The sequence below is a fragment of the Castor canadensis genome, chromosome 9 (assembly GCF_047511655.1).
Source record: "Castor canadensis chromosome 9, mCasCan1.hap1v2, whole genome shotgun sequence".
In the NCBI taxonomy this organism is placed as follows: domain Eukaryota; kingdom Metazoa; phylum Chordata; class Mammalia; order Rodentia; family Castoridae; genus Castor; species Castor canadensis.
Window position 1 is genome coordinate 52,501,956 of NC_133394.1, and position 26,472 is coordinate 52,528,427.

The 26,472-nt window shown below is 39.3% G+C and overlaps 1 protein-coding gene and 1 pseudogene across 2 annotated transcripts in view; one reads left to right on the plus strand and one right to left on the minus strand.

Moving 5' to 3' along the window:
• Positions 1 to 26,472, minus strand: part of Synpo2 (synaptopodin 2) — a 187,043-nt gene that overhangs the window by 66,037 nt on the left and 94,534 nt on the right. The gene's annotated exons all lie outside the window — the stretch shown is intronic.
• On the plus strand, positions 1,488 to 26,368 carry LOC141411030 (signal peptidase complex subunit 2 pseudogene; annotated as a pseudogene).

The following is a 26,472-nucleotide window of genomic DNA, read 5'->3' on the forward strand; positions in this document are numbered from 1 at the left end:
GCCTTGCCTTGCAGCCAGTGCTTCCAATTTGCTTCCTAGAAGAGGCCCTGCCTTCCCAGATACACCAGGGTCTGGAGTTCCGTTCAGTTTAAAGGGCCATTCTCCAAAGCTCTTTTACTCCATTTCTTTGCAGGAAAAAATGACATCTTGGGCTAAAATATGGTGGTATTTAGCATCTCTACTTAAAGATCTTTAAGAAGTACCAAGAAACAGGGCAAAATCCTGAACAAAACTGCCCTCTCTCTGAGTTTAGACTGTCCTGTGTTCCCCAGAACATCTAGTATCTTCAAATTGGTCTTAGCCTTCAGGTCAGTTTATCCCTCAGACCTACTGGAAGGAGAGTGGAGAGAGCTTGGAATTGACTTCCTCCCTGAAGCCCCCTTCCCCTGATTATCCTTCCATACTCTCCAAGCAAATGTATTTGGAGTCTATGAACTCAGTACAAATAACCTAGAACCTTTCTTCTGGTGCTTTCTATTTGAATTATTGGATAAGGTGTTATCTCCCCTCCTAAATTTTATCTTCACAAAAACATAAACCTTGTTTTAATCTCCTTATTATCCAGCAACAGATATACAGTTTGCTTTACATATGCTAATTCTCACAATAACACTCAGATGAGGGCCTGATGAGCCTATTTTTCAGAAGACAAAATAAAGTCTTTGAGCTGTTATGTGGAGTGCCTAAGATCATATTGTCAATAAGTGACCAGTTTCACTGGTGTTTCAATTGGAACCTGTGCTCTATGAGCTCTGCTACTGCTTAGAAAGAAGGGAGGAAAGAAAGGAGAAGAAGGAAGGAGAGAGGGAGGGAGGAGAGAAGGAAGGGAGGAAGGAAGGATGGAAGGAAAGGAGAATGGGAGGGAGGGAAGCTAAGAAGAAGGAAGGGGAGGGAGGGAGAGAGAAAAGAAAGGGGGAGAAATTTAAGTTTAAAATCTCAGGCTTTGATCCATTTGTTGGAATAACTCACAGGTTAAAAGAGTTGCAGAGTTGTGAGAAATCAAGGAAATTACATGTGAACCCTTTATTTTTCAGAGATAACAACTGAAACTCAGACAGGTTACGATCCCTGTTCAAGGTTGTAGCGCCAGTGACCCAGCTAAAACTCATATAGTCCTCAGGGGCCTTGATTCCCACCTAATGGTCTTTTCTATGTAAGGCATAAATTTTGAACCAGCCACTCAAAAATCAATATATATTTCAAACAGGATTGCACATTTAAAACGTAGACATGCAAACTTGTTTGCTTGTTTAAACTTTTGTTTACTAAAGTACTTGGGCTCCTAAGGAGCAAAATTGCCCTTTCTAAAAGTTTTCTTAACTCTCTGCTTAGACCTCGTCTAGCACTTTTGAACAGCTCAAAGGCACTAGAGTCTAGAATACTGACCAAGTCAGTGATGGCGCATTAAATAAATACCTGTATCAGCTCAGAGCCAGGTAAGCTTTCCTAATTAACTGACATATACCTTCAGAAGAATGTCAGCAAGCATGGCAGTTGGCCAAGTCCTAGGTGAGTCCCAAATCTAAGAGTGAAACCTTATGCTTCTATAACTCTGTGCTAATACCTTCCACTCATACCCTGCAGGATCTAGCCCTGTCTCCTCTAGGAAGCCCTCCTCTTCTTGCTTAGCTGCCCCGGACACTGTGGCAGGAGTCAGGTCAGTTAAAACTTTTGCCAAAGGAAGACAGGGTCTTGCTTTCTGAGGCCTCACTCTCAAATCAACAAGTTCCATATGAGAACAGAAATATTCAAAGTTACCTCATATACATGGACCAAGCTGAAGCCAGAGCAGCCCAATGGAAGGTACTAACATACCTCGGGAAAGAATGTGTCTTTCTGAACAGGCCTGTCCAGAAATAGAAATTAGAAAAGACTCAGAGACAAACAGTGCCCATAAAAGTACTGGCCAGGAGAGAAGGCATCTGGACAAGGACTTGGTCTGCCTGTGCAAATAGCAAGTGCCTTCTGCTGTGGAGGTATGCACTGGGGGCGGCGGTAGCCCAGTCTCCACTCCCACACTTTCTACTGGTTCCACACTTACAAATGGAGCATTGCTTTATAATTTTGTTCTCAAGGGAAGATAGAGCACTAACCTGAAAATGTACATATTTTAGACATGTGAAAGGTTTCCCTTTCCATAAAGAAAGAAATCAGAATTTTAGCTTAAGATGCCTTCACTGTCCTCAGGTAGAATGAATTAGTGTTCTAGATCTGATTACTCCTTGGATAATAAAAAGATTGCTTTAGAATATGCTTAATGGAGGGTCAGGCTCTACACTGTTCCAGTTACAAAGTTAAGGCCATCTTGAGAGTCCTTTATTAGCCAGTCAGTCAGCCTTTTCTACCTTGCCTCTTCTTCTAAATTTCAGTCAAAATTGACTTCTTAGCCTGAAAACAGTGCTGGATTATGGGCTGGTAGGGTGGCTCAAGAAATGGGATGTGAGATTCCTGAGTTCAAACTCTAGTACCAGTCAAAAGAGTCTGGATCATATGTGTGTTTAGACAGCCATCTTTAGTACCAGCATGAAAAAGAGAATGGATAAAAGCAAGGTAGAAGAAAGCATGATTAAGCAGACAGAAAAATAATATAAGGCATTTAGAAAACAAAACCATCACTGTTCAATAGAAATATGTGAACCACAAGTGTAAGGCACATGTATAATTTTACACTTTCCAATAGCAATGTTAAAATATAAAAAGAGACAGGTAAAATTCATTTTAATAATGTGCTATATTTTCATATATTCAAAATACTTCCCCTCAAAATGTTAATATAAAAATCATTAATGAGAGTGTTTACATTCTTTTTTATCTTATGTCTTTGAAATCTGAGATGTTTTACACTTGCAGCACATCTCAATTTGAACTAGCCATAATTCCAGTTCAGTAGGTACATGTGCCCATGGCTGTACCACTGGACAGTGCAGAGGCAGATAATAGATGATGAGGCAATGACTGCAGGGTGGAAGGGAGTAGAGGAGACATTTGTAAGATGAATTTGGCAGAAATTGGGAGCTGACTTACGTCAACCATGAAATACTAGGTGAATATAAAGTTTCCTAGCTTAGAAAACTAGCTGGATGGCAATTTTACCAACCAAGTCAGGAAAATAAGATTATGAATTTAGAGAAAGTAAGATAGTGAATTTTTTGGGTCTTACTGAATGTTCGGTGTGTGTGTGTGTGTGTGTGTGTGTGTGTGAGAGAGAGAGAGAGAGAGAGAGAGAGAGAGAGAGAGAGAGACCTCATGCCTAGAGTGTATGGGATCAGACAAACCCAGGTTCAAATAAATTCTCCTTTACTGAACAAATTATTTAATCATACATTTTCAGGTTTTTTATTTGTAAAATTGGAAGTGATATACCTAGATGGATTTTTTGAGAGAAATAACTGACAAAATACATATAAAACACCCAATAAAAAGATAGGTATGTCATTAATAATGGCTGATATTATAATTACATATATTGGGCTTGGAGAGCATAATACATACAACTTAGAACATATATTTCCCCTCAAATATCTAATAGTGCTTAGTATAATTCTGTCTTTTTAAAGAAGTGACTTCAATTCATTTTAAATATTTTCACATATGAGAACTACAGGCTAGGATCAACCTAACCCAATAGCTCCAATAACTGTGGAATTTAAATTATGAGACACACTGATGAGTGTTCATGGCACTTAGACTCTGTGGAGAATTGTGCTGGAAGTCAGATATCTCGCTCTTACCTTTAAGAAGCCTGAGACAGCAGACTGAACACATCATGAGAACACATTTGTGTGTATATTCTTTTATTAGTTTGAGATAAAAACAAATTGTAAATAAAGTTATTTATCAAAGAGCTCTTGTTATTTGTTTAAAATACAAAAAAAATTAATGGTAGGGTCTAGGCATAGCACATCTCCTACTCAGATAATCTCATTCTTAGATGAGCAAGCATCTGAGTTAGAAATCAAAAGCCAAAATTTAAACATTAACTAATTCAAACCTTAAACAAGGTTTGCTCTTGCATTTTTAGACTTAGTTTTCAAAGAGGTGATGTGAAATATGCACTATTTCCTCACAAATCTGTCAGTATGTGACAGAAGTTTCCATTGTAAATGGGGTTACATTTTACCAAAACTTTGGTTTTTTCTAGATAATAAGATGTTGGGCAACCAGTTAGCATTCTCTGTGGAACTAGAGATTGAACTCAAAGCCTCACAAGAACACTACTACCACTTGAGCCAACTCCAGTCCTTTTGCCTTAGTTTATTTTTCGGATAGGGTTTTGCTTACTTTGTCTGGGCCAGTCTTGGACCATCATCTTCCTACTGCCACCTTCTAAGGAGCTGGGACCACAGGTGAGTGCCACCATGCCTGGCTTGTTTTTGTTTTGCTACCTCCCCCGACTCTTCCCAAGCTGGCTTTTACCTACAGTCCTCCCATCTCCACCTCCTATGTAGCTTGAATTACAGGCATGAGCCACTGCACCCAGCCCTAGCACTCAAACTCTTATGCTCCCCTAGCTTATATTTTGAATCAACAGAGCTCCTACTAAGCCACCAAGTCAATTGTCATTTCACCCCTCAACACTTTAAATTACATTTTGGTGGCAGGTGTCCCCTTTTCAATCAGGGATGAAGTAATAATAGACATAAGGCTTTGAGTGCACAGACGATTGAGTCTTCTCATCTCAGTCTCTGGCAGAAGACTCGCTTAGGAAACCTCTCCTCTACAAGATGTTCCAGTGGCCACATACCTGCTTTGTCCTACAAGTGCAGCAGATGAGTAACAAGTGCATTTATAGATTTTGTGGAGCTCCAGCTGTCGCTGATGTCAGCATTTTCTGCTAAATTTGGTATCTCTTTAGCTATCTGCCTCTTCCCCTGAGGAATTCCAACACCATCAGCAGGGTCCAGTGGCCTGAGAAGGCCACACTTCAGAGAAAGAAATTAGATTCTTATAAAGCTACTTATCAGAGGGAGGACTAATATGGTGGTAATAACTGAACCAGAGGCCTCCTAGAGGGACCAAATGTTTGACAAGAACAAAGGGAATGATCATTCTGTAGACAGTACATGGGACTGGAGATTGGACTTAAGCCCATATCTCCCTTAGCTTTATGGGCAAGCCTAGGTGAGGCACTAATCATTCTGTCTTTCTATCATTGTTAGTTCAGGGATTAAATTTCTTAATGGAAGACATTTCAACCCATTGGAAAATATCTGAATATTTGAGACTCCTTTAAAACTTAGAAAATTCAAAAAAATATTTCAAATGTAGAAAAGAAAAAGAAGGAAGAGGAAGAAGAGGGGAAAATAGAAGAGGAGGAGGGAGAAAAGAGGAAAAAGGGCACAAGTAAAATACTTGAGGGGAAAAAAGATGGGAGAGAGAAAAGACTCTGAAATTATTGATATAGATTTTCAAACAGCCATCTAGAAACACTTTCCTAAGCTGTAGGTTATATAGGAAAAGAAATCTGTGTCCTGAGAGTCTACAGACTAAGATAATTGTATTTGAGGGATAAAATGGAGGAAGGAGGGAGGTTGCTTGCTTACACATAAGTATTCAGCAAGTGGATGCATGCAAAAGTTGAGTGATAAGATATCAGAAGATGCCATAAATTCATGAAGACATGCTAACAAGCTGTACTTGGCAATTTGATCCAATGGAATATGTTTTTCCTTTGAGTCTGAAACCAAACAAAATCAAGGAGGCCTCATAAAATGAGACAAATTTGTTTAAAGGAAAGTTTCCAAATAAATTTCAATCCATTAAAACAATGTTTCTGAGTTTCATTTCAGGGATGCAAAGGTGGCTGAACATATGCAAATCAATAACCATAATATAACACATAGAGTCAAAACCAAAACCACATGATCATCTCAATAGATGCAGAAAAAGCCTTTGACAAAACTCAACATCTTTTCATGACAAAATCTCAGAAGAAACTGGGAACAGAAGGAATTTACAACAATATAATAAAGGCTATATACGACAAACCTTTAGCCAACATCATACTAAGTGGGGAAAAACTGCTATCATTTCCTCTTAAGTCAAGAATGAGACAAGGGTATCCAGTTTGCCCACTAATCTTCAAGGAAGTGCTTGAATTTTTAGCCAGAGCAAGAAGGTAAGAGAAAGAAATAAAAGGAATATAATAGGAAAGAAAGAAGTCAAATTATTCCTATTTGCAGATGATATTATCCTATACTTAAAGGACCCTAAAGACTCCACCAAAAACCCCTAAATCCAATAAAATAATGTTTTTCTTTAATAACCAATCCTATATGATCAATTGTGTTTACTATTTCATTTCCACCCTGTGAAGGACATTTTCCCTTTAAAGAGCGCACACACACACACACACACACACACACACACACACACACATATCCTTCAGCCTCTTCTTTTTTAAATTAATTCTTCAAATCAATGTTAAAATGGATTAATTAAATTTTTACCTCATGTTGCTTTGCTAGTCAGCCACTGGTTTCTCATTAACTCCCATATCTATTATTACCTCACAGCTCTACTCTGCTTGGTTTTGTAGTTCTCTAAACTACAAAGCAAGTATAGTTTTATTTAACCACCCAGGATCTAGAGTGGAAGAAATGCTTTCTCTATGGTCAGAACCAGTCTGAATAGCAAGAGAATCTGAAATTTATGAAGAGGAGCTCCAAACTTGGTGAGCAGTTTAGAAAGCAGTCTAAATGAGGAGCTCAGACACAGGCTTACAAAATTAGGTGGGCTTGGTGACCCAGGTCAGGAGTTCCAAACCTATGAGGCAAGTAGCAAATCCAAGGGCAAAGATTCCAGATCAAGTGCATTTAAGAGGTTGCTGTTGGTGAGTAGGTCATGGAGAAGGGTCACATGATCTTTGAGGTCAAAACTGTCTTATAATAATAGTAAGATATGATTTGCCCTTCTCACTCTTATGAGAATACAGGGAAGTTTTCCAGAGTCTGCAAGATATGCAATGGCACCCTTACCTTGATGGTTCATGGAACGTATGTCTCCCAAACTGAAAGCTCATTGTCATCTTGATTCTCCCATTGCCTCACTCTATATGGTATCACGTCACGATGCTCCTCCCTCAGCATGCTCTCTCATTTCTGGTCCTCCCTGCCACAGTCTCAATTTCAACCCTTCCTCAGCCTGTTTTAGCAAACTGCCATTGATCTCTTCCTCTCCAATCTCTTCACTTTCCATCCTTTCTCTCTCATAATCAAATCATGCATCCACATTTCCACATAAGAACCTGTGTAGGGTCTTTCTTGTGCACGTAATTAAATCTAAACATCTTCACTTAATGATACAAGCAAGACCCTCTACCGTCTGACTCCCATCTGCCTCCCTAGGCCCATCTCCTCCTCTTCTCCTTTTTTTCTAGCCTGGAGTGCAACCACAATGAAGTTCTCCTTATTCTTACTTTTTCTGCTTTACACCTTTCTGCATGTAGCTCATTTGGGATCACCCCCTGCCAAGAATCCTTTTGTAATGACCTTCATTAAATGCAATACTTTCTCTTTTTTATTCTATCCTTTTTTCACTTGCTCATCCAAGTCCTTCCCTGCTTCAGGGCAATTGTGCATGCTATTTCTGCCTGTAACAGCCTTCTTCCACTTTTTGAATGGTTCAGCTCCTTCTCACCCTTTGGCTCTTGACTGATATCAGACAGATGTTCTCCCAGCCTCTTTCATTACAAGCACAGTTGTTAGAGCTACAATAGCCTCTCCCTTGGCTCTGTCCAAGTGCCATTCAAAACATCAATGGCTAAGGAGACTCAATAGACAATGTGCACCTCTTCCTCCTTTCTCTTCTCCTCCCATTTCCCCTCTTTCTCCTCAAGTATAGTCACTACAGTCTTAAGGATTTCCACACTTGTACAGAAGGTTCAACTTTGGTAAAAACTCGTCTGGAGGAGCACACAACCGATGGTTATGACGAGGAGCAGGTCATGCAGTTCCCTTCCTAAATTAACATAAAACAAAACAAAAACCAAGATATACATACAAAAAAGTCATTGATCAGGGTGTAGTGGTGTCTGCCTGTAATCCCAGCTCTCAGGACACTAAGGTAGGAGGATTAAGTGTTCAAGGCTAGCCTGGGACTGCAGTGAAACCCTGTCTCAAAAAACCAAAATCAAACAAGCAAATAAACAAACAAAAAAGAGTCATTGAATCAGGCCAGAATGAGGCTTTGGAAATTGAATTTAGTCCTGTAACTGAAAAAAAAAAAAAAAGTCCTGCAACCAATGATCTTACCTGCCTACTTTTGTATAAAAACTTCCTTACAGGCTGAGTCTCTTGCCAAAAATCCCGAAATACATTTGACCAACACAGTTTTCCACCTCAGTCCAGTGCTCATCACTACCGTGAGCGTTTGTTTGAATCTTTTCTATCTTTCCCTCTGCAAACAAAGCTTCATGAGAACCAGGATCATGTTTGTCTGGTTACCATCATCTTACCCCTAACGTCTGGCACAATATCTGGTACATTAGTGAGCTTTACACACTTTTGGAATAAATAATTAAAGGGACTTATTTATTCTCCAAGGTCAAAATAAATCAGGTCCTGGGTGAAGTCTCCCTCCCTTTATCAGGAATCAATTGGGTTTTGCTTCTGTGCACTCCCAACATTGCCCAGCCCTCCATTCCAGAGGAAGGAATCAGGAGAGTCTACCATACACACAGTGTGAGATGTTACTTACATGTTTTTCTTGTTTCATTTTTTCAACAATCCCATAAGATAGCTACAATTACTCCTGCTTACAGATTAGGAGATAGGCCCCCAAAACCTAAGTCATACAGCCAATTACAGATGGCAACATCTATATTCAAAGCCAGCTCCTTATCCTCTATTGAAGAACCCTTTTTCATTATATCACACCACCAATACATGTGGTATCACACTATAACACATGTAGTATTGTGCTTGGTGTCTTAATTGATCTGTTTATAGGTTTGTCTCAACTTTTAAGGCAGAGATCATATATATTATCCAACTTTGTATTCATAACACTGAGCATGCTGCCTCCCATACCATATTTAACATCTAAACTAGGGAATCCTAGTTTAGTGTAGATGGGAGGAAGGGAGGGAGGGAGGGAGGGAGGAAGGAAGAAAGGAAGGAAAGAAGGAAGGGAGGGAGGGAGGGAGGGAGGAAGGGAGGGAGGAAAGAAGGAGAGCCAGTCTATGATGGACAGGGAACTTTGCAGCCTCAAGGCTTACCCTCAGGGACTCTTGGTGCTGACCAAGGATGCCCCAAGGAGATTTTGCTTGTATCCTGCCTGAACACAAGCTGGGACTTCTCTATCAAGTCCCTGACAATTGATTCACCTACTTCTTTTGTTTCTGACACAAGAATCTCAGATAGCAAAAGCATTTGGCTTCTGTCTGCCTCATAGGGTATTTCTAGCTTAGTGAATCAATGAAATACCCAGGGTGCATGACTATATGACATACTTCTTTGAAATAAAAACTGTTTTTCCTTATTTGCAGCTGAAGTCACTGCTAGCAGTGACTGTCAATCAACAAGGTGAGATCATGACTCTGGCAGATTCTTTTGGGAAATCAAAAATAGCATGCTCTCGGTTTTCAGAGGTTCTCAGGCTTGCTGGGCAGATATGATCACGCATGAAACAATTAGAGAATGGTGCAAACAAGTTTAGAATCACATGCCAGTTTGAGTCACAGTTTGAGGCCCTGACTCCCAGTCTTAAGCTTGGCAAAGCTTTAGCTCATCCTTGTCCACTTTAGAAATCTCTGTACATGCTGTTCACTCCCCTAGAAGCTGACAACCTCTTTTCAAGATATGGGCACAGTGTCTCAGCTTCCAAACATACTTGGGGATTTCTGGCAAAAGGACCAGGCTAAAGCCTGAGATGCAGCCTGGATCAGGCTAAGCTGCCTTTTGAAATCCACAACCTTGTGTTTAAATCTAAAAGTAAGCAGGTAAAATCATTGGTTCCAGGGCTTCAATTCAATTTCCAAAGCCTAGCTCTGGTTAATTCCATGATGTGTGTGTCCCCATCGTGTTCATCCTTTTTTAATCAAGGAAGTAAACTGTAAGACCTACTGGTGCTCATAATAAACACAAGTTGAGTGGTTTTCCAGAGAAATCTTCATCAAAGTTGAGCTTGCTATCAAAGCATGGAGTGGAGACCCTCTGCACTTAAGAGACTAGAGATGACTTTGGTGGGATGAACCTTAGCTGTGGCTTTTGCAGACATGTCTGGCTGGTGTTTGGGCACAGCCAAGTGTGAGGCTCCTGCAGCTCCAATAGCTGCCCTATGGGGCATTCCAGAGGGTCGGCCCTTGAAACTGTCCATCATAGTTTAAATTGAATTCCTATCTTCTCCGCAAATGAAAGCAGTGGTCATTTTTTGGTTTGCGAATAAAAGTTCAAATTCTCACAGAGTTTTTACAAAATAACTGGTTAACACAGAAAATATCCTTGGAGCTCTTCTAAAGGAAATGCTGGATGTACTCTCCCAAACTTCATTTAGAAATAAAACAGAATCCAAATGTTCTGCCCTGTAGTCCAAAGCAAGTCCCATTTTTAGAATGAGGTTTTACTCAACCTGCTGTATAAGGCTGTACTAGGAACCTCTGCTTTTAGGGAAGTTTTCTGCTCTTCCTTGGAGCGGGACTGCTTCATTTCATATTTTTTCCCTCACCATTAAGAACTTCTTCCCAACCACAGAACAAAAAAAAATCCTGAACTCAATCTAAAGGTTTCCTTTGAAACACAACAGTAAGCCGGGCGCCGGTGGCTCATACCTAAATCCTATAACTTTGGAGGCTATGGTCAGGACTGTAGGGGTACAAGGCCAACCTGGAAAAATAGTTCATATGACTCTATCTCTAAAATAAACAGAGCAAAATGGACTAGAGGCATACCTCGGTTGTTTGAGTGCCTGCTTTGCAAGCACAAAGTCCTGAGTTCAACACCCAGTCCCACCAAAATAAAATGAAATAAATAAAATGCAACAGTGTATAATATGAAAACCTGAAATAAAGCAAGAACATACACAGGTTAATGTTCATATAAATTAAGGCTAGAGATACTGGCAAATAAATATAATTTATACAATATTTGCTTAGCTGATTAAAATAACTCTTTACTCATGAAATAGTGTATGACAATTGAGTCAATATGTGTAGTATCAAAAGAACTTTGTGGTATTTGATTTTTTTTGTGGTACTAGGATTCGAACTCAGACCCTACACCTTGAGCCACTCCACCAGCCCTTTTTTATGTTGGGTATTTTTGAGACAGGGTCTTGCAAACTTTTTGTCCAGGCTGGTTTTGAACTGCGATCCTCCTGATCTCTGCCTCCTGTGTAGCTGGGATTACAGGCGTGAGCCACCAGTACCCAGCATTGTATTTGATGTTCAATTCAAATTCTCCCATTTATGGCTAGGGTAATGGCATAAAGGGTAAGAGCCTGCCTCGTAAGTATGAGGCTCCGAGTTCAACCCCAGTGCTGCCAGAAACCAACCAAACTGTGTGCCTTTGGCAAAAATGACACTTTTAGCTAATATTTATTAAGAAATTGTTACTTTGAGCACTGAGCTAAATACTTCATTTATTACCCAACTTTTCTGAGTTTTTCCTTTTGTAGTTATGATGACCATACGTAGCTTATGTGTTATAAAGAATATAGAAAAGGCATGTGGAAGACCTATACCTAGAGTAGATGATTATAAAAATGGAACACAGTAATAGCACTGCTAAAATAGCACAGAAATAGTGGCAATCCTTATTCTACTTTAAGCTGCATCAGTACCAAAGGAAAAACAGGAATCTAGAAGCAGTGATTATGGCCTATTTTAATAAGTGAAAGAAGTAAAAATGAAAAATAATTCATGCAACACTGTCTTCACATCAAAGCAAAATTCTAGAGGATGAGAAAACGCATATTATCCAATTTCTGCTTGGTGCTGTTTGAATGGGACACTCTATGTTGCAATTCCCATGAATGGACAACAGCACAATCCACTGGATCTTTCTGGCCTATTCAGAGATATTGATAAAGGAATCTTCAGGGGGAAAACCAGTAGCACACTGAATAGCATTTTGTTTCCTGGTCCCTCTGATTTAGCCCAAGGCATTTACTTAATGGCGAGATGAGATGAAAAAAGGAAAAGCACATTCAGCATTCAGCCTGAAATAGAGTCTGGAACAATGAGGAGGTGAGATTACTAGCCAACATCTTTCTCAGTAAAGAACTGTACCCTGTACCACCCAGGGTGGCTTGAACTAGTTCTAAATACAGTCTGGAAGTCTGAATCATGGATTAAACCACAGACTGAAAGATAGTGAAAATGGCCACATATGGCTATTATCATCTCTCCAACTTGGGATGGGCCAGTGACGCTTGCCATAGAAACATTTGGTACCACCAATGTCCAATCAAGATCATGGTCAAGTTTTTGGGATGCTTTTAAAACCACATGAAATATAAGAAGGAAAGAAAATCTAAAATGTTCAGACCTTATCTGGTTTGTTCATGTCTGTTTTTGGTAATCTATGATGTTTGAATTCTGTTTTCAGTACTATGAGTGACCTGGAAGAATGTGTACTAATCCACAAGACTCTCTTGGCACAGAAATTCCACTTTTAGTTGACATTTCAAAGCACATTGAACTTGTTTTAAGCTTTGGCTCATAAAAGAGTAAGTTGGCAGAAAAAAATAAAAGTTTCAACTGGATTTCTGAGTTGTACATTTATGATTGTACTCTGCAATATAATGTTGGAAAATAAATAAAAATGTAAGTGTTAGGAAATGTATACTGAGGCATAAGAGCAGTCAATAGGCTGATTAGTTTTAGAAAGGATTGGTGGGTAGAGGGTGAGTTTAAATAATAATCCTAACCTATAAAATGATTTCAAATTGTGAGAATAAAGGCCATTTATGCTGAGGATTGGGGCACTGAGTATGTATAGTTTGATGGAAGAAAAAGGTTTTTTTCATAGAGTTACATACTTACCTATAGAATTTCTAATTTTTATTTAATGGAAGTCTAAATAAAACCCATCAGAGTCAGAGGTGCAACAAACCAAGATTGCTGAACAGTTATTCAGATTGGAGGACTACATGGCTGGCCTATACTTTGTCTTCTTAACTTTATTACGGAATTCTGGAGTAAACTGATGTTCATGTAAAATATAGCTCAGCACCCTGGTGTGACCATAAGGCAGCCAAGGATGGATGACATGTCACAGAATTAGATCCTAGATCAGGGATAATATAAGGACACTGAGCCAGGTTCTGCACAGAGCCCAGCTCAGCCAGCAGATGTTAAGTAAGGTGCTTCTAGATGCCTGACCAGTATTCAGTAAATTCTTGTTGATTAATTGATTGACTTACTGATTGACAATGTGGTCACTGGGAATGCCAAGTTGGATGACAGGGCTTTTGACATTAACTTTATTAATATGTCACACCTTATGCAAGTGTCAACATTTTCCTGCTATAGGATCCTCATGTGTACAACACAAAGTATAATCAGTTGTCTACAGCAGTTACCAGGGAGAAGAGAAGACCAAAAAAAGATGAGATTATTGTTAAAGTCTGAGGCACCTTCTCCAATAAAGAGGGAGCCATGCCAGCTTCTGCAGGGAGTCAGAGCCTGACAGCTGAGCTGTCAGCATCTGAAAGGAGAGACAGAGGGCAAACTGCATTCCAGAAGCATGAGGCACTGCCAGGGACAGGGACAGGGCTGGGCAGCAAGGGTGAAGGACTGGCAGAAGCTGAGGAGCATTGAGCAGTCAGCAGGCTGAGGAACCCTCAGGGATTCTGTGCCTCTAAAATTTCCCCTCAGCCCCATGGCATCCTATTAAATCAGCAGTCCTTGATCTTTCCTGAACATACACTCACTTGGGACTCTTGTTTCCATTACCCAGGGCTCAATCCTCTCCCAGAGACCCTGAACCCACAGCGCTCACAGGAGCCCAGGAGCTTGCATCTTAGCAAGTACTGCACCTGCTCCAGTAGCAATCTGTCTCCCACCGCTGAGAAAAACACAGGCAAGAGGGAGCCCATTATGCCTTGGACTTCTTTGTGACAATGACAGACACCAGTGATGACACAGAGATGTCACTGGACCTCATCTTCACACAGTCCAATTTTAGATTTCTCAGTGTCTTAAGAACCAATGACATTCAGAAAGCATTTACCAAGTACTCATCATGTGAGAAGCATTAAACTAAGGGGTGAAAAATATACATAGATTAGAATGGTTGTGTGCACAGAGAACTTCAAACCCAGGATGACTTGGGAGAATCATGATGTTTTGAGGCCAGGAAACTCACAGGAGGAAGGAGTGGTTCACAGTACTGGGATCTGGAAAAGCACTTTGAAATCAGAGCCAGTGAGGTGAGGATAGGAGGAAGGCAGAGCTTCATTTGGGGTGAAGGATACCATAGGCAAAGACTGTTTAAACATAGGCTTGGAAGCCTAAGAATCCACATTAAGGTCATGGGACCCATCCAGCCTGTGGAGCATGTGAGGTTGGAGACAGATGCAGAGCAAAAAAGAAGAGTAGGCCAGACACGGTGGCTCAAGCCTGTAATCTCAGTTACTCAGAAGACAGAAGATTGTGGTTCAAGGCCAGCCCCAGCAAAAAAGTTTGTGAGACCCTATCGCAACTAATAAAAGCTGGGCGTAGTGGTACATGCTGTCATCCTAGCCCTGTGGGAAGTGTAAATAGGAGAAGTGAGGTCCAGGCTGGCAGGGTATAGAGAAAGACTGTATCTTAAAAATAACAAAACAAAGGGGGCTAGACGCATGGCTCAAGTGGTAAAGTACCTGTCTAGCAAGCTGAGGCCCTGAATTCAAACCAGTCCCAGTACCATCAAGATAAAAGAGAGAGTGAGAGCGTCAGAGAGAGAGAGCACTAGAAAGGTGGGTGGTGGCCCCTCTTTAGAAGGCTTTGAATGACAGAATGAAGGTCAATTATGTTCTGAAGGAAATGTGCATAGGATTTTCAATAGAAGAGTAACTGCAGAGGATAGTTTGTTCATTTTTCTTTTTTTTTAATTTTTTTTTTCATTTTTCTTTTATTATTCATATGTGCATACAAGGCTTGGTTCATTTCTCCCCCCTGCACCCACCCCCCTCCCTTACCACCCACTCCACCCCCTCCCGCTCCCCCCCTCAATACCCAGCAGAAACTATTTTGCCCTTATCTCTAATTTTGTTGTAGAGAGAGTATAAGCAATAATAGGAAGGAACAAGGGGTTTTGCTGGTTGAGATAAGGATAGCTATACAGGGCATTGACTCACATTGATTTCCTGTGCGTGGGTGTTACCTTCTAGGTTAATTCTTTTTGATCTAACCTTTTCTCTAGTTCCTGGTCCCCTTTTCCTATTGGCCTCAGTTGCTTTAAGGTATCTGCTTTAGTTTCTCTGCATTAAGGGCAACGAATGCTAGCTAGTTTTTTAGGTGTCTTACCTATCCTCACCCCTCCCTTGTGTGCTCTCGCTTTTATCATGTGCTCATAGTCCAATCCCATTGTTGTGTTTGCCCTTGATCTAATGTCCACATATGAGGGAGAACATACGATTTTTGGTCTTTTGAGCCAGGCTAACCTCACTCAGAATGATGTTCTCCAATTCCATCCATTTACCAGCGAATGATAACATTTCGTTCTTCTTCATGGCTGCATAAAATTCCATTGTGTATAGATACCACATTTTCTTAATCCATTCGTCAGTGGTGGGGCATCTTGGCTGTTTCCATAACTTGGCTATTGTGAATAGTGCTGCAATAAACATGGATGTGCAAGTGCCTCTGGAGTAACAGTCTTTTGGGTATATCCCCAAGAGTGGTATTGCTGGATCAAATGGTAGATCGATGTCCAGCTTTTTAAGTAGCCTCCAAATTTTTTTCCAGAGTGGTTGTACTAGTCTACATTCCCACCAACAGTGTAAGAGGGTTCCTTTTTCCCCGCATCCTCGCCAACACCTGTTGTTGGTGGTGTTGCTGATGATGGCTATTCTAACAGGGGTGAGGTGGAATCTTAGCGTGGTTTTAATTTGCATTTCCTTTATTGCTAGAGATGGTGAGCATTTTTTCATGTGTTTTCTGGCCATTTGAATTTCTTCTTTTGAGAAAGTTCTGTTTAGTTCACATGCCCATTTCTTTATTGGTTCATTAGTTTTGGGAGAATTTAGTTTTTTAAGTTCCCTGTATATTCTGGTTATCAGTCCTTTGTCTGATGTATAGTTGGCAAATATTTTCTCCCACTCTGTGGGTGTTCTCTTCAGTTTAGAGACCATTTCTTTTGATGAACAGAAGCTTTTTAGTTTTATGAGGTCCCATTTATCTATGCTATCTCTTAGTTGCTGTGCTGCTGGGGTTTCATTGAGAAAGTTCTTACCTATACCTACTAACTCCAGAGTATTTCCTACTCTTTCTTGTATCAACTTAAGAGTTTGGGGTCTGATATTAAGATCCTTGATCCATTTTGAGTTAATCTTGGTATAGGGTGATATACATGGATCTAGTTTCAGTTTTTTGCAGACTGCTAACCAGTTTTCCCAGCAGTTTTTGTTGAAGAGGCTGCTATTTCTCCATCGTATATTTTTAGCTCCTTTGTCAAAGATAAGTTGCTCATAGTTGTGTAGCTTCATATCTGGATCCTCTATTCTGTTCCACTGGTCTTCATGTCTGTTTTTGTGCCAGTACCATGCTGTTTTTATTGTTATTGCTTTGTAATATAGTTTGAAGTCAGGTATTGTGATACCTCCTGCATTGTTCTTTTGACTGAGTATTGCCTTGGCTATTCGTGGCCTCTTGTGTTTCCATATAAATTTCACAGTAGATTTTTCAATCTCTTTAATGAATGTCATTGGAATTTTGATGGGAATTGCATTAAACATGTAGATTACTTTGGGGAGTATCGACATTTTTACTATGTTGATTCTACCAATCCATGAGCATGGGAGATCTCTCCACTTTCTATAGTCTTCCTCAATCTCTTTCTTCAGAAGTGTATAGTTTTCCTTGTAGAGGTCTTTCACATCTTTTGTTAGGTTTACACCTAGGTATTTGATTTTTTTTTGAGGCTATTGTAAATGGAATTGTTTTCATACATTCTTTTTCCGTTTGCTCATTGTTAGTGTATAGAAATGCTAATGATTTTTCTATGTTGATTTTATATCCTGCTACCTTGCTATAGCTATTGATGTCTACAAGCTTCTGAGTAGAGTTTTTTGGGTCTTTAAGGTATAGGATCATGTCATCTGCAAATAGGGATATTTTGACAGTTTCTTTACCTATTTGTATTCCTTTTATTCCTTCTTCTTGCCTAATTGCTCTGGCTAGGAATTCCAGTACTATGTTGAATAGGAGTGGAGATAGTGGGCATCCTTGTCTGGTTCCTGATTTTAGAGGGAATGGTTTTAATTTTTCTCCATTAAGTATAATGCTGGCTGTAGGTTTGTCATATATAGCTTTTATAATGTTGAGGAACTTTCCTTCTATTCCTAGTTTTCTTAGAGCTTTTATCATGAAATGATGTTGGATCTTATCAAAGGCTTTTTCTGCATCTATTGAGATGATCAAGTGGTTTTTGTCTTTGCTTCTGTTAATGTGGTTTATTACATTTATTGATTTTCGTATGTTGAACCACCCCTGCATCCCTGGGATGAAGCCTACCTGGTCGTGGTGAATAATCTTTTTGATGTGTTGCTGAATTCGATTTGCCATTATTTTGTTGAGGATTTTTGCATCAATGTTCATTAAGGAGATTGGCCTATAGTTCTCCTTTTTGGAGGTGTCTTTGCCTGGTTTTGGGATAAGTGTAATACTGGCTTCATAAAATGTGTTTGGCAGTTTTCCTTCCCTTTCTATTTCCTGGAACAGTTTAAGGAGGGTTGGTATCAGTTCTTCTTTAAAGGTCTGATAGAATTCAGCAGAGAATCCATCAGGTCCTGGACTTTTCTTTTTGGGGAGACTCTTGATTGCTGCTTCAATTTCATTTTGTGTTATAGGTCTATTCAGGTGATTAATTTCCTCTTGGTTCAGTTTTGGATGATCATATGTATCTAGAAATCTGTCCATTTCTTTTAGATTTTCAAATTTATTTGAATATAGGTTCTCAAAGTAGTCTCTGATGATTTCCTGGACTTCCATGGTGTTTGTTGTTATCTCCCCTTTTGCATTCCTGATTCTACTAATTTGGGTTTTTTCTCTCCTCATTTTAGTCAGGTTTGCCAGGGGTCTATCGATCTTGTTTATTTTTTCAAAGAACCAACTTTTTGTTTCATTAATTCTTTGTATGGTTTTTTTGGTTTCTATTTCGTTGATTTCAGCTCTTATTTTTATTATTTCTCTCCTTCTATTTGTTTTGGGGTTTGCTTGTTCTTGTTTTTCTAGGAGTTTGAGATGTATCATTAGGTCATTGATTTGGGATCTTTCAATCTTTTTAATATATGCATTCATGGCTATAAACTTTCCTCTCAAGACTGCCTTAGCTGTGTCCCATAGGTTCCGGTAGGTTGTGTTTTCATTTTCATTGACTTCTAGGAACTTTTTAATTTCCTCTTTTATTGCATCGATGATCCATTCTTCATTAAGTAATGAGTTATTTAGTTTCCAGCTGTTTGCATGTTTTTTGTCTTTACTTTTGTTGTTGAGTTCTACTTTTACTGCATTGTGGTCAGATAGTATGCACGGTATTATTTCTATTTTCTTATATTTGCTGAGGCTTGCTTTGTGCCCTAGGATATGATCTATTTTGGAGAAGGTTCCATGGGCTGCTGAGAAGAATGTATATTGTGTAGAGGTTGGATGAAATGTTCTGTAGACATCTACTAGGTCCACTTGATCTATTGCATATTTTAGATCTTGGATTTCTTTATTGAGTTTTTGTTTGGATGACCTATCAGTTGATGATAATGGAGTGTTAAAGTCTCCCACAACCACTGTGTTGGCGTTTATATATGCTTTTACGTCTTTCAGGGTATGTTTGATGAAATTGTGTGCGTTGACATTGGGTGCATACAGATTGATGATTATTATTTCCTTTTGGTCTATTTCCCCTTTTATTAGTATGGAATGTCCTTCTTTATCTCGTTTGATCAATGTAGGTTTGAAGTCTACTTTGTCAGAGATAAGTATTGCTACTCCTGCTTGTTTTCGGGGGCCATTGGCTTGGTAAATCTTCTTCCAGCCTTTCATCCTAAGCATATGCTTATTTCTGTCGGTGAGATGAGTCTCCTGTAAGCAACAAATTGTTGAATCTTCTTTTTAAATCCATTTTGTCAAACGGTGTCTTTTGATGGGTGAATTAAGTCCATTAACATTAAGTGTTAGTACTGATAGGTATGTGGTGATTCCTGCCATTTAGTTATCTTAGTTGTTTGAAGGTTTGATTGTGTGTACCTAACTTGATGTTACTCTCTACTGTCTTGCTTTTTCTTATCCTGTGGTTTGGTGCTGCCTGCCTTTTCATGGTTAAGTTGGGTGTCACTTTCTGTGTGCAGGATCCCTTGCAGAATCTTTTGTAATGGTGGCTTTGTGGTCACATATTGTTTTAGTTTCTGCTTATCATGGAAGACTTTTATTGCTCCATCTATTTTGAATGATAGCTTTGCTGGGTAGAGTATCCTGGGGTTGAAGTTATTTTCATTCAGTGCCCGGAAGATCTCCCCCCACGCTCTTCTTGCTTTTAATGTTTCTGTTGAGAAGTCTGCTGTGATTTTGATGGGTTTACCTTTGTATGTTACTTGTTTTTTCTCTCTTGCAGCCTTCAATATTCTTTCCTTAGTTTCTGAACTTGTTGTTTTAATGATGATATGTCGTGGAGTAGTTCTATTTTGATCTGGTCTGTTTGGTGTCCTGGAGGCCTCTTGCATTTGTATGTTCATTTTTAATTTATAAATAATATTTAGTGTTCACCTTAAGCATCATCCTTAATAGCTAATATATTCATAGCACAGAACAGTCAAAGAATAAGGTGATATGTCATGTGAATTTCCCCTTTCTTCCATCCTTGTCAGCCAGTCATTTATCTTGGAAGCAACTTGTGCTACTGATCTCTTTTTGTGAATAGAACTGTTTGGGAAGATAGCTAATGGCCAAATGTTGGTTGGGTTAGAATGAGGAAGAGAAAGATTAAGGTCAGAGACATGAGCTTGGTGATCACTTAAAAAATCCAGGTGACATACACACTGACAGTGTGTATATTAGGGAGAATCTGAAAAGATATTTTACCATCCTTTAATTTCAGCATCCAATCAATTTATAAAGGTGAATTACGAGTCAAGAATGACTGAAATCTTGACTGGAGTTAGGAATGGTAAAGAGGAGGAATTAGTTTGAGACAGAAGAAGGCTGTGCAGGAAAGATGAACTCATCCGTCCTACTTTGGAAATTTTTGCTGCAGATATAGGACACAGATGTAGAAATGACAAATATTCCATTGGAAGGTTAGGAACATAGCTTGGAATATCCTGAGAAGTCAAAGCAAAATGGTGATGATGTTGTTGGATTGAATGAGCTAAGTAAAGATGAATGCATAGAAGATGAAAGGGCTGAGTACTGAAGAAGTCCCCAATTTAAGGAGCAACAGACACTAAGGAGAAATGGCAGAGAGTGAGTATGTGTGTTACTGAATCTGGGGGAAGAAAGACTTCCAAAGGACAGGGCTGAAGGGTTTCAGGTCAGTGTCTCCGTTAGGGATGAGATGCATTAAGAAAGAATTGCTGAATGGAATACTCTGAAAGCAATAGGTATAGGCAAGGACTTCCTTAATAGAACTCCAGTAGCCCAACAACAAATGGGACTATATGAAATTAAAAATCTTCTGCACAACAAAAGAAAGGTCTCTAAACTGAAGAGACCACCCACAGAGTGGGAGAAAATATTTGCTAGCTATGCATCAGACAAAGGACTGGTAAACAGAATATACGGGGAGCTAAAAAAAACCTAAGTCCCCCCAAATTAATGAACCAATAAGTAAGTGGGCAACTGAACTAAACAGAACTTTTTCAAAGGAAAAACTCCAAATGACCAAAAAACATATGAAAAAGTGCTCACCATCCCTGGCCATAAAGGAAATGCAAATCAAAACCACGCTAAGATTCCACCTCACTCCTGTTAGAATAGCCATCATCAAGAACACCACCAACAACAAATGTTTGAGAGGATGTGGGGGGAAATGAAACCTCATATGACTGCTGGTGGGAATGTAAGCTAGTACAACCACTTTGAAAAACAATATGGAGGCTTCTTTAAAAACTAAACATAGATCTGCCATATGATCCAGCAATACCACTCCTAGGGATATTCTGGAAGGAATGCAACTCAGGTTATTCCAAAGGCACCTGCACATCCATGTTTATTGTAGCACTATTCTCAATAGCCAAGCTATGGAAACAGCCAAGAGGCCCCATTACCAATGAATGGATTAAGAAAATGTGATACTTACACACAGTGGAATTTTATTCAGCCACAAAGAAGAATGAAAATTTGTCATTCATAAGTAAATGGATGGAACTGGAGAACATCATCTTAAGTGAAGTTAGTCAGGCTCAGAAGGCTAAAAATCACATGCTGTCTCTCATATGTGGATTATAGACCTAAAACATGACACGGGTCATACACTAAGGGAGAATGCACACAGGAGTAGGGAAAGGGAAGGAAACCTAAAACTTGAATGTGGTTTATGTGCTTACTGTAGAGGAGCAAATATAGTAATCTTAAACTGGCCAAGGCCACTATGGGAAAGTCACTGGGAAGTAGTGAAGAGGTCTGACAGAGATCAACCAATGAGGGTTTCAATTCACAAGTACATGGAAGCAATGCTAGGAATGTCTCTGTATACCTGTCTTTACATCAAATTAGCAAAAACACTATGTGTTTCTTATTATCTCTTATGTTTCCTCTTCAACAAAATCAGAGAAAAAGAGGGCAAAACAGGTTCTGCCTGGAAGTGGAGAGGGGAGGGGTTAGGTGGCTCAAACAATGTATACACATGTAAGTAAATGTAAAAATGATAAAATTTTTTAAAAAAAGAAAGACGTGCTGAGAAGAAGTCATTGGACACCTGGGATGAGGAATCCCAGTGAGGGGGAATTCCTGGAGAGTGGTGAGAAAGAAATCTGGTGAATGGCAGAAGAGGATGAGGGACAGAAAGGGCAGTATAGTAAAGGACTTTTCCCATAAGTGTAGGAAAAAAGTTGAAGGGAAAAGAGTGGCGTTAAGGAAATGTCTGGAAGAATGAGATCTTGGAAGGGACTGAAGGGGATGGGTAGGGGTGAAATTTGAAACAAGGAAAGAAAGCTGAGGAGTTCACACTAATCACTTTGGCCATCTCTACAAAGCACCTAAGGTCATCTCTGTGCTCCAGAGAGAAAGAATTTAGACTTGGAGGTTTACAAAAAATACAGAAACAATCTGATAGGATATTGACTTGGGATGAGAAAAAGGATTTTCAGAGGCATTGAAGATACAACTGAGACTCTACCCAAGAAGTTACTCAAGCTAGCTTCTTCTAACTCCCAAATCATTCCTCAGTGTCCTCCACCCTCCTCACCTCCATCTCAAAAGGACTTTCCTTAAGGTTAAAAGTTTGACCTCTTTGGAAATAAGCTGGGGAAAGTATTAATGAAGTATCATATTGTTTCTGTGATCCATATAAAGAAGCAGAGGCTGGAATGCAGACTACAGCCAGGATTCTAGAAACCAATTATTGATCTCTGTTATTTAAATAACTTATGCAATGACAGTTGGAAAGAAAATTTAAGTGTCTCTACCACTCTAGGCTCATCAGCATGATTTGCTTATTAGCACTCTATGTAAGCTACAAAGGGTATTTAGAATGTATTGGGGGTCAGTGCAGAATGGAGTCAGGACCCTTCTTGAAAGGAAGACCACTGCTGGTATGTCTCCAAGAACAGGGCACCATCCTGTCGTCTGTCTTGTTCCATCCCTTATCTTCTCACACCTATTCAGATTTACTCCAAAATATGAAAGAAAGGCAGAGAGCCAGCTCTCCTACCTAGAGATGTTATAAGGGGCTGTAAGAGCACAAGACCTACAAAACATACTCATGATTTGGCCTCCAGAATTAATTGTGGGATATATTTTAGTTTAGATTTTTTGTTTCTATATTTTTAATAACACTCCAATTCATGAAATAGATCTTCCTTATATACATGGTTTTCTCATGCCTGCCTCAAGCAATTATGTTATATAAGAAAACTATATAAGCAGATTTAAAATTAGACATTTATACCTTCATCCTTAAATTTTAGATGACTACGTAGGAGTGTTTTCTTATTATTTTGGTTTTATTCCCAGAATGACTGTGATGTGTAGGTGAAACCCACACTGCCTATTTTCTCGTAAGGCCACATAAGGGTTGATCAAAACATGCGCTTCTAAGGTTACACTGCCCCCAAGTGGACAAATGTGAGGATAGCCACTATATATATATATTTTTTCTGTATGCAAGCTGGGTTTCCATCCTGACCTGTTTGACTAAAGCATTAATTCATCAACTGAAAAAAAAAAAAGTGCCAACTGGAAGCACATAATTATTAAAGGCATAAAGGACAAGGAAGGATTTATCTCCTAATATGTCCCCCAAAGACAGTAGTGAAATGGTCTACAGCAATAAGCACAAGCTTGTTTTTGCTAATTATAGCATGATTAGCTGCCTGTATGTGGCCATGAGGACTAGGATATGGGATATAATTTCAAATGGCTCCTTGTGCCTGTGGGGACAATCCTCAGCTCCTGTAGGGCAGCCACCCTATCAGAACTTGTGACCTCATGTCCTATAAGTAAGGATGTACAGTTGTTTGGAAAACTGCATTTGGGGAACTTTTTCAAGTCTTACCATGTGGCCAAGACTCTGATGAGGGAAGTCGGTAATATGATTACATTAATCACAGGGCTGCTGCACGAGGGGGGTATTGATGGGATGCGCTGTAATGGAGCTGGGTGGGAGGCTCTGCTCTAATTGGTCACCAGCAAACCCCTCTAATGCCTGTGATTAGCTTCCTTGTTGTTTATGGAGAAAGGAGACTGTCCAATCACGGGATCACAGCTCAGGATTCTGATGGGTTCTTCTTTGCATGGTGATGAGGTAGGCCAGTTGTTGGTCTATTAGGCTACTCAGCTGGACAGCCTGTTGTGGCACAGGAGGGCCAGATTAAAATGTATCTAGTGCTGCCCTTTGTGGTTTGTTGGCTTGTTTACAGTACTTTGGATGGTGATTGTGATTCCCCTTTGATAATAAAAGATTTTGAGTAAGGAAAATGCTAATTTTTCTAAGCTTCTCTTGGGCACAGAGATGAACTAGGCCAGTCCAGTGAACAGAAATGTCTTGTTTAATAGTGGTTATCTGGTGTTGTGGGGCAGGCTTTGAAAGGACGCTGTGCTTAGAAATCTGGGATCTTGAGTCAACTCTGCCACAAACTGATAATGTGACTATGAGAAAGTCACTTGACCTTGTGGGGCTCAGTTTCCTCATCTGTGTAGTGTGACATTTGGCTCAGATCACCTGCTTAGAAAGGGGATGTCACCCTACAGAGTAGGATGGGTCCCAAGAGGTAGGATCCATTTTTCATCCCCCTTTCATCAAGACAGATGCACTTTCATCCATTTTGTGAGTTGGACTTTGAGAACTAATGAATTAAATTGTCCGTATGTCCTTCCTTTTCCAGATGTATTAGGGAAGATACTCAAATGATGATGGTAATACTTGTTAAAGAAGTCCATAGTACCCTTAGAGAATAGGTCAAGGAAAAAACAAAGTAGAACTTACCAAGTGAACACCAGATGGCTCTACGGATTTGACAATGCTCAAAAGTGTGGTTTTACTCTTCCAGCAAAGCCAGTCAAAAAACGGGTGGTTGCAGTTGAGATATGACCTGAAGAAGTCATGGGGGCATTTACTTTACCTTGCTTTTGGGGCACCTTTCACTTTAGGAGAGGCAGATTTTCACATAATTAAGGACAGAGAAACACTCAGAAGATCACACAACAATTTAAACACAACTCACAAGAACATGGGACTGACTATGAGTTTCTCTGAATCCACAGGGCTGTGTAATGTGTGTGTGACAATTTAAAATTTTTGTTTTTGAAATTTCTTTTGTTCTTTAAATTTATTATTATTTTTATCATAGTTAGCCAAAACTGTGTGTACTAAATCCTTGAATAATGTGGGATTGCTATGTATTATAAAGTCTGAGTAGGCTCCTTAAAGGAAAATATATTGAAAAGAGTTGAAAATCAGGATTTTCAGAAACAGAAAAGACATTTCACTTTTAGTATGTAGATCATTATGAGTATCAGCCATCATTAATAAAATTAATGTGATTTACTTTCATTAGGAGGAAGTTTTTCCTTTAAGTAAACTTAAAAACAAGATATGAAGTATTTGCAAACTTATTTCTCAACTCTCAAAAGTGTTTTTCCACCACAGTTTTAAAAGATGGTACAAGTAAATTATTTTGAGTTCCAGTCTAAACACCAGACCATGAAATATCCACTATTCTGGCTCAAGTATCCTTAGAAATTACAGAAAAAACTTCTTTTATTCCTGGTGTTTTCATGTCACTATCTGTAATTTACATTTATATGGAAATTGCAACTTACAAAAGTTATTTCTGTAACTGCAATTCATAGTTGTATGAATTTCTGATATCTAATTTATGCTCCCCATAAATACTTAATAATTTTCTGGAAATAGTATAGTATATTCAGGGAATATTCATCCAGTAAAAAATTTTTATTGAGCACATATTATGTGTAAGACATTGAAGAAACAATGTGGGAATACAAAGATGGACCAGATACAAGACTTTTCCACACAGTGCATGCAGTCTAGTAAAGTGCCATGTGTATAAACAACTACAAAATAAGGCAGTAAATAGTTACTATTTGGAAAAGTTCAAGTATGTGGAGAATTTTGGTCTAATTGAGGGTTGCCTCACCATCTGTACCATCATCTGTTTCTTTGCCATAGTGGCATTGAATTGGGATTATATGCACCCTTTTCCAGAATCCAAGCCAATCTGGTTCTGTGCATCATATCCTATGTAGTGATGATAGGTTTTCTGACTGCTTATACCTCATGTAAAGAGAAGAATATGTTTCTCATGGCCCATAAGAAAGATCCTATAGGGATGGATCCTAATGATATTTGGCGGCTGTCTTCCAGTCTCAAAAGGTTTGAAGACAAAGTTATCCCGAAGCTGACATCTGGGTAAACAAAGCAGCAGCAGGAAGCCAAGTTCACCAAGTCCATTGCTAAGTTTGTTTACCACAGCCAGAATATAGGTCATGAATGCATATGAACTTGAAATATCTAGGTTCCATGACAGTCTTGCCACAGAAAGAAAAATAAAATAGACAATTCTAAAGGGAAAAAAATAAATTGGACAAGGGGAAAAAGATTAGACTGCTATACATAAAAAGGTTACAATCATTTTTATACAAATGGACTAAAGATGCGT